Here is a 13,468-nt window from a genome sequence, read left to right on the forward strand (position 1 = left end):
GGCTTGTAATAGCTTGTGATACAAATTTGTTTTCGAAAAGCATGCAATAATATGCGGATCCTCATACAACAACTGCTCATCTGTTGCTCAAACTAACATAATTGTCTCACTTATTTCTTAATTTAGAACCTAATATAACTAGAACTATAATGTTTTCTTTTTGCTAGATAACATCAAATGTATGGCAGTTCACCCTCAAGTGAGGATAGCCTTTGTGCATTAGCAAAATTAATTTGTTTTATATTGACCTTTTCTATCGAGACAATCACAACTAACTTCTGGCAGAAATAACCATTTTTATCAGAAAAGCTGAATCAATAGTCATGAGACCAAACGGCCAGTTAAATAGAAGCATAAAAAGTGTGTGAATTGTCCAAAGGCGATAAACATTGCTAAACATAATTTTGGAAATCTTAATCTCAACGACGTTGTATTTATGCAGGTAACGCTACTGTCCATTTAGTGGTATTCTATCTCTAAATTTTTCACTTCATTTTTAAGAAGGGCTGATTTATTAATTTGAACATTTTACAGTTTGGCTACCTGCATATAAACCAGCCATTCAAATATGATGCTGGTGCCATCCTGTAGATTTTTACTCTTCTTCAATATCTATGTGCTTGAGAAACTCAGCAATTCTCTAGGACATGAACTGCGTTATTTAAGTATTTCTTCTCTGGGTAGAATTTGCACTTAGTACTCACCTTGAATGTAGTTCCTCTTTTACAGACCACAGATGCTTAGGACTTTAGAACTGCAAAAAGAACAGATGATGGACAGAATGCTGAGCAAATCACAATGGATTTAACCCAGATCTCTTGATTTTGGGTGAATGTTTGGTTTGTTCCGCATTCTGTCCATCATTTGTGTGTCTTTTGCTAGGACTTTAGAACATCTTTGGATTTGTATGCATGTTTGGGTATTCTATTACTTTGTAAGATAATTCATTACATGTACTTCATTCTGCACACCCCTCACATTGCAGTATGTGCACGCAAATTATGCCTTCACATCCTCTGCATGTGACCTGCCAGACATCCCTCCAGCTTATAGTTGTTTTCCATCTCAGATTGTCAGATCCAGTCTTGGAGTCAAGGTAGCTCTGATTGAAAAAGAAAGTTCCTTACTTGAAACCAATTTGTGAGAATTGCCTTTCATGTAGTGTTGGAAATGGGATCCCCGGCTGGCCAGGGCTTTCGCCAAAGTCAGTCAGAGACCACCACACCCAAGTCAGGGCAAGGGAGTTACACGCCAAGATAACCCCTACTCACCCTCTAGGTAACGTGGCGCGAGCAGCAAGGCTAACCTTGGAGGCGATGTAGGCTAAGTATTTGCGCACGCACCCCAGCAACAACAACCAAAGGCCCACCACAAAGGAAACTCCACACAAGGTTATATAAAAATAGCCTTTGTATTACACCAAAACACATTAGATAAAACACACACTTTACAATGTGCCAGAGGCACGGGCAGAATTTACAGGGGATATGTACAAGACAGGGCCACCTGGACCACTGTCAGGAATCAGAAGTAGCACTTTCAGCAATAGCACTTAGAAGGTAAAATATAAATTTACTTTAGCACAAAATAGCACACAACCAGTAACTACTGGTAACAGGACCTCACTAGCACCACCTGCACTAGGGAGAAAACAACCACCTATGTATCACAATACCTGTAGGGGTGGAAGCACATGACACATGATGCAATGCATAACATTCATTCAGAGGTGTAAGGGAGGAAAACACATGATGCATCAACAATACATTCAGAGGTGTAAGAACAATTGCGCCAAACTCACAAGTCACCACCTGTGACTGTCCATAGGCAGGAACACCAGAACTGTCCCAATGTCAGGGGCCTAAACGTGGCAGCTGCCCACAAAGTGCTGGGCAGCTGAAAGAACAATGATGGGGCCAACGCTGGAGCCTCGCAGGCTCTGGCCAACTGACTGTCCCCTGAGCCCCTCTGGGCTCTAAACAAGGACTGGCCCCTCAGGAGCCTCTCAGGCTCAAGATAACTGATGCCCCTAGAGCCCTCGTGGATCTAAATAACTGTGGCGCTTTTGAGCTCCTCCGGGCTCGTGAACAAAGAACTGGCCCTCCTGAGCCTCTCAGGGCTCGTGATCAACAAAATGGGCCACGTGGAGCCTCTCAGGGCTCCCAACACTAAGCAAGGCCCCAAGAGCCTCGTGGTTGGAGCCTCGCAGGCTCTGAATACAAAATGGCCCCCAACGTTGGAGTCCCCCCTCCTGGGGACTCGAAGTGCAATTGGGGCACCTAGAACAATGTTGGAGCGGCCCTCTGATCAGGCGGGGCCGCTCGACAGTCAGGTTGCACAACCCAATGCCACAAAGCTAGCACAGCCCTGGGGGGCGGGACCGCGCTCCACCCTTCCGCTCCCTCAGCCGGTTTTCCACTTACCGGCTCTCGGTGGGAAGGTGCTGCAGCTCCTCTGTGTGGCGGCGATGGTGGGGCGGCTCCTCTCTCTCCTGCACGCCGGGCCCCTCTGCAGGCGGGCCCTTCCTCAACCGGTCCCGCTTCTGGGGGCCGGGGGCGGCAGGCGGGGGAACCAGCACGCTCTCTCTGCTCCGGGCTTCCTCTTCTCCTCGCGCTGGAAATGAGGAGGCGGGACTTCCGGTTGCTTCTCCCGGGGCCGCGCTATGATTGGCCGGCCGGCCTGAATACTTCCGGGTCGTCGCGGGCAGCGCGGCGGCCCGTCTTCGGTACTTCTAGGCGGGGGCTCAATAAACCGAGGGCTCCCTCGAGTTAAATTCAAAAACAGCAGCCAACCACCGGGGCAATGCCGGGTGGGCACCGGCTTTCCTAAATAAATACTCCAATCGAGGTGGGCACTCGATCTGGCAGGCAAAGCGCTCCCAAGCGCTACAAGGCAATTTACAGCGCTCCAAGCGCTATAATCAAAAACAAAGCGCTTCCAAGCGCTAGAGGGCAAATAAAGCGCTATTAAGCGCTGGGGCCGAACTCAAGCGCTCCCAAGCGCTAGGGGAGAGTTCAGGCCCCCAAGGTCCAGGCAGAGTCCTTCAGCAAGGCAGGGGGGGCAAGGCTGGGCCCAGAGCCAGCTCACTGGGTCTCCAGGCAGGGAGACAGTCCAAGTGGCGGTCCTCTGGCCCAGCAGCAGCAGTAGCAGCCCCCTCAGGATCCTGGAAGCGAACAACATCTGTGAGGACACAGCCCCATTTTTATACAGTGCATTCCTTTGTCTGAGGGTGCAGAGTGGGGGCGGAACCAGTCGCAGCTGGTTCTTGAGTACTCTGTTTACCTCAACCACCCTCTCTATTCACTGGCAGGGCTTGGGTCATTAGACACACCACAGGGGGGCGGAGCCAGCATTGTGTGGGGAAAACCCAGCCCATCCAGGACACAGGTACACTCCTCCCACACATTACTCATGCAGATCTCCCACTCACCACCGGGCAGACCCATCCAGACTTCCTGGAGCCTGGCATGCCAGCCAGCTCCAGCCAATCACACGCCAGCACCCTCACAGCACACGTACAGCCATGTCTAGAAATGGCGCTTCGCTACTAGACACATACATGCTGCATACACCGTTGCGCAGCATTCACTCACACGAGTTCACACATACCAGACTCAAGCCTGTACACCCCACGCATCAGGAACTACCAGGGACACATACATTCCCCATGCATTCCTATGGGCGGGCAGGCCTAGCTCAGCACATGCACTCAGAGTGCGCACGCACTTTCCACTGGGACACAGTGAAAGTGCGCAGAATCCAAAAATCACCATCTCCAGGTCACCATTTCAAGCAAAAAGTCTAGGGGTGAACCTGCCCTAAGGGCCAAAGTCCAACATGTAGTGGAAGTGTCAAGCTAGACATTTTCTTTAATGTCGGGAGCTTTTTCGTCCTCTAAATGTAAGAAGAGGGGGCGTGACCAAGATGGTGGCTGGAGGAGACATGAAATCGAGTCTTTCCAGTGCGGCCCAACATCTAGCATTGTGATTGCGCTCCAGTGCCAGTGGTTGTGTTGTGACAAGGGGGACTTAATAAAACATCCCTGCTACTGCCTCAGCGAGCCGCCACATGAAAAGGCCAGCAATCATGCATGAAACCCTCCACTCAAAGAACTCCGCTGGCAAAAAGTAGGAGGATCCCCCCCGCCAGTCACAAACCGGACTTGGAAACAATTGCCAAGGAGCGCGATGCACTCATCCACTCTCTAGCCGGCTCACCCACTCGATCTGCCTCCCCCTGACTTGACCTTCTTGGGCACTGGGAGTCTCTAGAACGCATAGCGTCGGAGAGGCATCATGCTAACAAGCCAGTACTTCTCCTCGTGGCTGCTGGAGAGATACTTGTGAGGTGAGACACTGAGGACACTCCGACGACAGCAAGCTCAAACTCCCTTGGGCTTCCTTTCCTGACGAGTGTGTGACCTTCTGAACACTGAATGTTTGTTTAATTTCATAGGGTTGAGGATTGTTGGGGACATGTTTGGATATGTTTTCGACATTTGTTTCTCTCCTCCGCACCAATGGCAGATAGGTGGGGTGGGCAGGCAGAGACAGAGTAACCACAATACAACCAGCTTTGACACGTCACATTGCTTAGTTGGAGCAACGCGCTCACCCCTGCACCTGAATAGATTATGGGTAGAGCCCTGAAGATTGTAAGCCTCAACGTCCAAGGCCTTAATCACCCCTTACAGTGCTCAGCGATTTTTTTCTATACTCCAGAGCTCAAGAGGGGACATTTGCCTACTTCAAGAAACGCACTTTCTGCAGCGAGACACCCACCGCATGCTCTCCCTGAAATTCCCCTACCAGTTATGGTCCTATAGCACCTCAAAAAATAACGGTGTGGCTATTCACTTAAGTGCGAGATTCAGTGGTTAAGAACTTTCATCTAAAGCTGAAATCAAGACATGGGTCCTGGCATTTAGAATCCAATGGAGGGCATCTCACTTCACTCTTGTCAATATATACGCCCGAACACAAAACGAGAAACTTTCATTTCCAATGTCCTGGGAGACATAATGGCTTCCCTGGATGCAGGTATTCTGATAGAGGGAGATCTCAATCTGGTGATGGATGCCGCTCTTGATCGCTCGGGCAGTGGTCTGCGCAATTGGGATCTTTTTCTGAGGAGTGCTTGCACTGGTTTGCGGATCATGGTGTCCAGGATATCTGGCGCAATCACCATCCGGGCACAAGGGATTACACATATTCTGTAGTAGGGGATCTCTGTGTATAGTCATAATCCTGTGAATAGTCCCGCCCATGTGCGTGGACCCCGGAGCAATCAAAATAGTCTCTTAAGTTGTCTTCTTCTACAGTCCTGCATAGACACTTAAGAGAAAATCTAAGACAAATAATGCAGCCTAAAACTACAAGGCATCATTGGCCAGCACTTCATCTTGAAGTGAAAAGGATAGCCAAATAATATTAAATTTAACACACTTTGCAAAGTTTCACACTCAGAAAAACTCCCCTTCACAAAAATCCTTTGTAATGATAGAGAGGAAGGGTTGGACAGACAAGCCCCATAGGCTGCCATTATGTGTCTGGAAAAGGGATACCGTGCCTTTAAGGAACTCTCCAGAGACCCTCCGTATCCCAGGATGCACAGCCAAAGGCCTTTTACTTTCAGTTCTTTTTTCCGGCTCCTGCTAGCAGGACCCTGGAGCATTGAGCTCTACCTTTTTGGGTATTACTTCAATTTTTGGCACTTTTCCAGTGTTTTTAGTGTTTCCTTCAACGTCTTGGGTCTTCCTCTTCCAGTTGCTGTGCTTTTTAGCCAGTTTTGCCACCTCATTTTGTCGAAAATGCCAGCTTTATTCGACAAGTGCCCTGAGTGTGGTATGAAGAAGGCAAAATCTGACCCCAACAGAGTATGTATACTCTACCTCCCCTCCAACCATGTCCCTGACTCCTGTGAAATCTGTCACTCTTTCTCCAAGAGGACCCTGCGTGACAGGGAGAAGATTCGTCTCCAAGGCCTGGAGCAGAGGAGACACCAAGAACCAGGTGGGACTTCTGGACATGGAGGGACTCTGTCATCGTCCTCTGCCCGTGCATCGGCCTCTGGGTGTCTCCCCAGTCAAGAAAAGGCCCAGAAAAAGCACCAGTCCCGGTCGATGTCGATGGCTTCGACGTCAGCGTCGAGAGGTATGACCACCATATTCTCCCCATCAACTCAGGGCTCTGGGTCGAAGCGGCGTCGCCGTTCGACATCGAGGGGTAGGATAGGATGAGGTCGACGTCGAGGACTTCATGGGCGTCGACACACCATCGACGTCGTGATGTGTCCCGAAGGTCGAAGGCGCTCGCCGTCGAGGCGACACCGTCATTTGCCGTCGACGCGAAGGTCGACGTCGAGGAGAAGACATTCGACGTCGAGGAGTTCGTCGGCGTCTGTAAGGGTCGACCTCGAGAAAAGGGAAGTCGAAGAGGTCGAAGTCGAGGAGAGAAAAATCGACGTCGAGGAGACAGTCAAGGCCCAGGACGGTGTCCAGTGCCTCATTGGTTAGTCTCTCATCTTCATCGGCGAGTTCCCAGTCGCGGCGGCACCAGCGCTCCTCCGCAAAGAGGTCTGCCTCCAGAGCATCCTCCTCGAGGCCTGCTCGTAAGAAGAGGAGAGTGCTTAGGTCACAGGAATCTGATTATTCATGGACCTATTCGCCCTCTAGGCCCAGGACTCCTATGCCTCCTACTCCTCCTCCACTGCCTCCCCGGCCTCCACAACCACAACCGGGGGTTCCAGCTCCGACTCCTCCGCTTCCGCCTTCTCCAAGGCCGGCGGTTCCTGCAAGACCCAGAAGGTCTAGGTCAAGGTCCAGAGGGAGGTATCGCTCTCCCAGTGAACGTCGCTCCTCTACAAGGTCCCGTCATAGCCATCGGAGGGAAAGGTCACGCTCCCGTCACATGGACTCTTCCAGTGACCGGAGGTATTCTCCCACGTTATTGGCCTCTCCTCCTACGAGAGTGTCGCCTGTGGATGACATTGTTACATTCCAGGATGTGCTGCTGAGGGGGGCAGCGAAGTTAGGGATCACATTGACGGTACCCACTCCTTCTACCTCTGTGATCTTTGAGACTTTGCACAAAAGACATCTCTCTCGCCCTTTGTTGCCTTTGGTGCCAGGACTGGAGGAGCAGGCCATGGAGCTATTTCTGACGCCGGCCACAGTGAAGTTGGCGCCATCTCGACTTCAAAAGAAGTACAGGCCCCCGGATTCTGATCCGGCGTTCTTGAGGTCAGATCCTGTCCCGGATTCGGTAATCGTGACAGCGGCCAAGAAGCAGCATTCGACTGTCCCTTCGTTTACGGTCGCTCCGGACAAGGAGAGCCATCAGATGGACTCTGCTGGACGCAAAGTCTGCAGTACGGTTGCCTCCTCGATGAAAGCGGCGAGTGCCTCGGCGCACTTGGGTCGCTATGACTGCTCCTTGTGGGAGTCCCTGCAACAGTTTATTGAGCTCCTCCCGAGGGATAGGCGAGAAGACTTCCAGGAGATATTGAACGAGGGCATGATGGTCTCAAATCAAGTCATCAGCTCGGCGGCAGACGCCTCTCTCCTGGCTGCTCATGGGTACTGCCATGGCATCAACTTGAGACGTCATTCCTGGTTGCGCCTTACCTTTCTTAAGCCAGAGGCGCAACAGAGGGTCGCGAATTTGCCATTCTCGGGATCGACCCTCTTCGGGACGGCCCGCATGAAGGCGGAAGTAGAGACACTGAAGGATGTTGGTTTGGAGAAACCAAAAGAACAATGGAAGTCCTTCCGACTTTCCAGAGCGGTATGGTTCCCAGAGGCGAGGGCAAGGTCGTCAAGCTGGCCAGCAACAACAGCAGCAGCAGCAATACCAGCGGCAGCCCTTCCAGAAGCATCAGAGGGGCAGAGGCGGCCAGCAGTCGTCCTCGGCGAACAAGGTCCCGGCCGGATCTAAGCCCTGAGGAGTTACTTCCCCCTCGTCCGTTACCCGCTCCGGTGGGGGGGAAGCATACAAAATTACTTGGCAGAGTGGAGAAAAATTACTCAGGACAAGTGGGTGCTGAATATTGTTTGCAATGGATACAGTCTTCGTTTTGTCAGCCCTCCTCCAACAATTCCACCGGTTCGCTCGGAGTACCAGCTGCGTGAGCTTCAAGCGGAGGACGATACCCTGTTAAAAAAAAAGAGGCGATAGAAGACGTCCCTCTGTTTCAAAGGGGAAAGGGTCTCTACTCAAGGTTCTTTCTGGTACGCAAGAAGGACAAACACGAGTTCAAACACATTCTGGATTTGCGACAAGCAAACAAATGGATGCGCAGGGAGAAGTTTTGCATGCTGTCTTTGCACCAGATTTATCCTCCGCTACAAAGAGGAGACTGGCTTTGCGCAATAGATCTGCAGGGTGCGTACTTCCATGTGCCCATTAAACGGAAACACCGGAAGTTCCTGCGCTTTCTAGTCGGCACCAATCACTATCAGTACATCGTACTACCGTTTGGACTGAAGTCTGCACCCAGGACTTTTTCAAAATGCATGGCAGTGGTGGCAGCACACCTGAGAAAGAACAAGGTGTTTGTCTACCCGTACCTGGACGACTGGTTGATCAAAGCCTCCACCTTCCAGGAAGCGCAATTGCACTTCAAAAGGACGGCCGTTCTGTTGAACCAGCTGGGGTTGAACATTTATTTATTTATTTATGTATTTATTATTACAATTTGTAAAGCGCATACGTATGCCCGTGGGCGTCTTGGCGCTGAAATTTCACTTAGGGTTTCTGAGGGAGGCAGCATGTTACTGAATGGACTCCTTACTGGTTAAACAACCACGTCTTCAACAGTTTCCTGAACTGGAGAAGAGATTGACTCGATCTGATTAACGGGAGCGCGTTCCAAAGTCTGGCTGCAGTCACCGTAAAACGTCTGTCTCCCCAGGTGACCGTCCTAGTACGAGGTACTGCTAGTTGATGCAGCGACATCGATCTAAGTTGTCTTGACGGACGGTAGGTAGAGAGCTGCTCTTGGAGAAACTTCGGCCCTTGGTTATGGATAGCTTTGAAAGTCAGACAGAGTGATTTAAATTGTATCCGGTTTTTGATTGTTAGCCAATGGTAACTTCTGATGGTTTGGCTGATCGGTTTGAATTTGGGGGTCCTGGAGAGTAATCTTGCTGCCGCGTTTTGAATCATTTGCAGTTTAGAGATTACCCGAGCTTGTGCATTGGCAAATAGGCCATTACAGTAATCTACAGAAGAAAGCACAAGTGTGCTCACCACTGTTTTCCAGCGCTTTCCGAGAGAAATGGGATAATCTTTCTTATAAGTCTAAGTTTATGATGAGCATTTGCCACAGTTTGATTAGCGTGTGCCGCAAAATTGAGCTTCTCATCGAAGACTATTCCCAAATTTCTGACCCTTGCAGATGGCGTTGGTAAGGCTCCTAAAGATGCAGGCCACCACACTGATGACCACTGTGGGGAGATCTTGCCAAAAATGACTACCTCCGTCTTCTCGGAGCTCAACCTAAGGCAAGTGGCCTTCATCCAGTCCTTAATTGCTGACATACCTTCTTGAAAACGTGCCGCTACCTGTTCTCCATCGTTGTTAATAGCAAGCACCAGCTGGGTATCATCAGCATAGGAGATAAGGCTCATCTGGTAGGTTTTAATAACTCTTGCTAAGTCTGACACATACATTTTAAACAGTGTCGGACTTAGAGATGAGCCTTGGGGAACTCCACAGGGTAGGGCAAGTTCTGGCGATTTAAATGATCCCAGCGTTACTGCTTGTGTTCTGCTGGCAAGAAACGAAGCAAGCAAGTCTTTAGCGCTAGATCGAATGCCCAATTTTCCGACACGGTCAATCAGGATGGAATGATTGACCGTGTCGAAGGCCGCCGATAAGTCCAACATTATAAGGACTGCTGTCCCTCAATGGTCTCTGATGGTTCTGATATCATCAGCAGCTTTAATAAGGGCCGTCTCGGTGCCATAGAGTTTGCGAAACCCGAACTGCGTATCATCCAGCAGATTATTTTGCTCGATGTAATCAGACAGCTGAACATTCATTGCCTTTTCGAGCACTTTGGCTAGAAACGGCAGCCTGGCTATAGGTCTGTAATTCTTCAACAGCTCCTTGTCTAGACAAGGTTTTTTAAGGAGCGGTTTTAAGAGGGTGTTTTTTAGCATGTTCGGATATGTCCCTGACCTAAGTATCACATTGCAAATTTGCGTGATAACTGTGCTGATGGAATCAATTACCGGCAGATAGACTGTGGGTGGGCATGGAGCCAAGGCCGATCCTGTTTTTATTGACTGCATGATGTCCCTGGTTTGTTCCTCCTCTAGTCCTTCAAATTGAACTAGTGAGCAGGTGGGAGGATTGGTGTGTGTGGTAAAGGGGACTGGTGTATCGTTAACAGAAAACTCAGAGTAAATGTCATTCACTTTGGCAAAGAAGAAATTGGCCAAAGAGTCACAGAGGGCCTGCGATGGGACAGGTGCTGTATCTGAGAACTTCCCAGCCAGATGTTTCACTACATCAAATAATTGTTTGCTGGAATTTTTTGCATCGTCAATTTGATCTGCGAAAAACTTCAGCTTGGCCTCTATGATCATTTTTTTATAACTGAGCTGTGTCTCCTTATAACGTAGTTTACGGACTTGATCGTAATACTTACGCCAGTATCTTTCATGCTTTCTGCATTCTTGCTTTTGTCTCCTAAGTTCTTCTGTGAACCATGGAGCCGAAGGTACCTTTCTATTTCTAGAAATGGTCTTAGGTGGGACCAATAAATACATTGCATTCCCTATCCAGTCTGAAAATTGTTTGGCGGCTAGGTTAGGATCCGAGGATATAATGGGGCGGGTCTCAATCAGCAGTTCTGTGAGAGCTACATTATCTATGTCTTTCCATACTTTAAAAGGCTCTCGATTTGAATGAGCCTGTCTAGATGAGGGAGAATCAGTAATGGGAAGAACACAAAGTATGGCATAATGATCGGACCATGTAAGGGGCAGAATATCCTGGACTGTTATCCCATCTATGTTGGAAAAAATGCCGTCCAAGGTGTGGCCGGCCTCATGAGTGGGAGCATCAACCAATTGAACCAGCCCCAGGCTTTCCAGGTCTCCCCTTATTGCTTTAGAGTCAGCATCCTCCCTCTTCTCTAAGTGAAAGTTCAAGTCCCCCAATACTATAAAGGAGTCGTCGGTCACCAAAGATTCGATCAGCGAATTAAAATTTGCTAGGAAAGCAGCACGAGGACCAGGCGGTCTATACATGAGTACTCCCTTCAGATTGTATGAGGGAGTCACCTTAATGGCGAATTGAAAAGCTTCACAGTAAGTAGACAGAATCGGGAATATTCTGACTGAGAAGCTGTTTCGAGTAATAACCGCTAATCCTCCTCCTTTCTTATCCTGTCTATCTAGTCGATGTACCATGTATCCCTGCGGTACAGCGACCACCAGATCTGGGTCTGATTCGGTATCCATCCAGGTCTCAGTTATAAATAACAGATCTATGTTCTTATCTAGAATCAGATCTTGGATTTCCTGTCTGTGCCTTCCCAGAGATCTGGCATGGATGAGTACATAAACATGCCCAAGTCTGTTCCGACTCTGGTTCAGTGCCTACAGTACTCAGCGTGTCTCCTTCGGAGGAGCGACGCTTATCGATCCTTCGGAAGGCTCAGGCTCTCATGTCCGTTCCATCTACGACAGTGAGGACGGTGTAATCTCTACTGGGGTCGATGGCCTCTTGCATCTTCCTCACTCCACATGCACGCCTCCACATGAGGCCGCTGCAGGAATGTCTGGAGGATCAGTGGGACCAGAAACAAGGGAGCTGGGACGACAGGATCCGACTATCTCTACACGCTCAACAGTCCCTGAGATGGTGGTGCTCAGCAGAGAATCTCCTCAAGGGGGTTCCATTCCACAAGGACATTCCCATTCAGACTATCGTGACGGATGCTTCTCTCACGGCTGGGGAGCGCATTCGGACCATTTACAGATCCAAGGAACGTGGTCCCCGGCGGAATCCACGTATCACTTCAATTTTCTGGAACTCAGAGCTGTTCACTTGGCACTGAAGGCCTTTCATCCGTCCTTCCAGACCAACTCCTTGCTTGTACAGACGGGCAATACGACCACAATTTATTACTTCAACAAGCAGGGGGGCTTCAGATCGCGCACACTGTCACAAGAAGCGCAGGCAATCTGACACTGGCTGCTAGCCAGAGGACTGGCAATAACGGCTACCCATCTGCTAGGGGTGCAGAATGCTCAGGCGGACGCACTCAGCATGCTGGTCCAAGAAAAGCACGAGTGGGTCCTAAACGACGAGGTGCTAGGAAACGTCTTCGACAGATGGGGTACTCCAGAAATAGATCTGTTCGCCACCGCTGAAAACAGAAAATGCTGAGACTTCGCCTCCAGGTTCTACCAACCGGGGACTCTGGGGAATGCGCTATGGATCATCTGGTCGAACAGCTTTCTGTACGCTTTTCCACCCATTCCCCTGATTCTGGCAGTACTCATCAAGCTGTCTCAGTCTAGAGCACGAATGATCCTCATTGCTCCGGAGTGGCCTCGACAGTGGTGGTCCACAGGTCTCTCCAACCCCACCTGCGGCTGCCGTGTCGGCCGGATCTTCTCACGAAGTTCGGGGGGCAGATGGTGCACCCCAACCTCTCATCGTTGAGTTTGGCGGCATGGCTCCTGAGATAGTGCAATATGGAAACCTGAATTTGCCTGACAATTGCATGGAAATACTCAAGGAGGCTAAGAGGCCTTCCACAAGGACTTCCTATGCTTACAAGTGGAAGAGGTTCTGCATCTGGTGCACGTCCAAGAACTATAAACCTATCACCTGCAAGGAAGATGTCATTCTTCCATACCTCTTACATTTGGCTCAATATGACCTTAATTTCCATTCTATTAAGGTTCACCTCGCAGCATTAACTGCGTATAGGAAATGCCCTTCACAAACATCCTTCTTCCAGATTCCTGTAATTAAAGATTTTTTGAAGGGAATGAAGAAAGTATTTCCCCCTGTTAGGCATCCTTCGCCTTCCTGGGAGCTGAATGTGGTGCTGTCTCGCTTGATGAAGAAACCTTTTGATCCTATTCATAAGGCTTCTCTACAGCATCTGTCCTGGAAGGCGGCCTTCCTTGTGGCTATTACATCGGCCCGCAGGGTGAGTGAAATCCAGGCCTTGTGTTGCCAAGAACCTTATACTGTATTTCATGTTCCTAAGGTAGTGATGCGAACTCACCCTAAGTTCCTCTCTAAAGTGATTTGTGATTTTCATGTTAATCAGACGATAACTTTGCCTACGTTCTTTCAACATCCGTCCACTCCAGCGGAGAGGTCTCTTCACTCCCTGGTTGTAAGAAGAGTGTTGAAATTCTACTTGGATAAGACCAAAGACATACGTAGGTCAGACCAATTGTTTGTCAATTATGGATCGGTCAGGACTGGTCTTGCCA

The 13,468-nt window shown here is 49.6% G+C and overlaps 1 protein-coding gene across 1 annotated transcript in view; it reads left to right on the top strand.

Moving 5' to 3' along the window:
• NFXL1 (nuclear transcription factor, X-box binding like 1) overlaps positions 1-13,468 on the top strand; it is a 624,964-nt gene that overhangs the window by 540,588 nt on the left and 70,908 nt on the right. The window lies entirely within an intron of this gene.

This window comes from Lissotriton helveticus, chromosome 2_2, assembly GCF_964261635.1.
Source record: "Lissotriton helveticus chromosome 2_2, aLisHel1.1, whole genome shotgun sequence".
Taxonomy (NCBI): domain Eukaryota; kingdom Metazoa; phylum Chordata; class Amphibia; order Caudata; family Salamandridae; genus Lissotriton; species Lissotriton helveticus.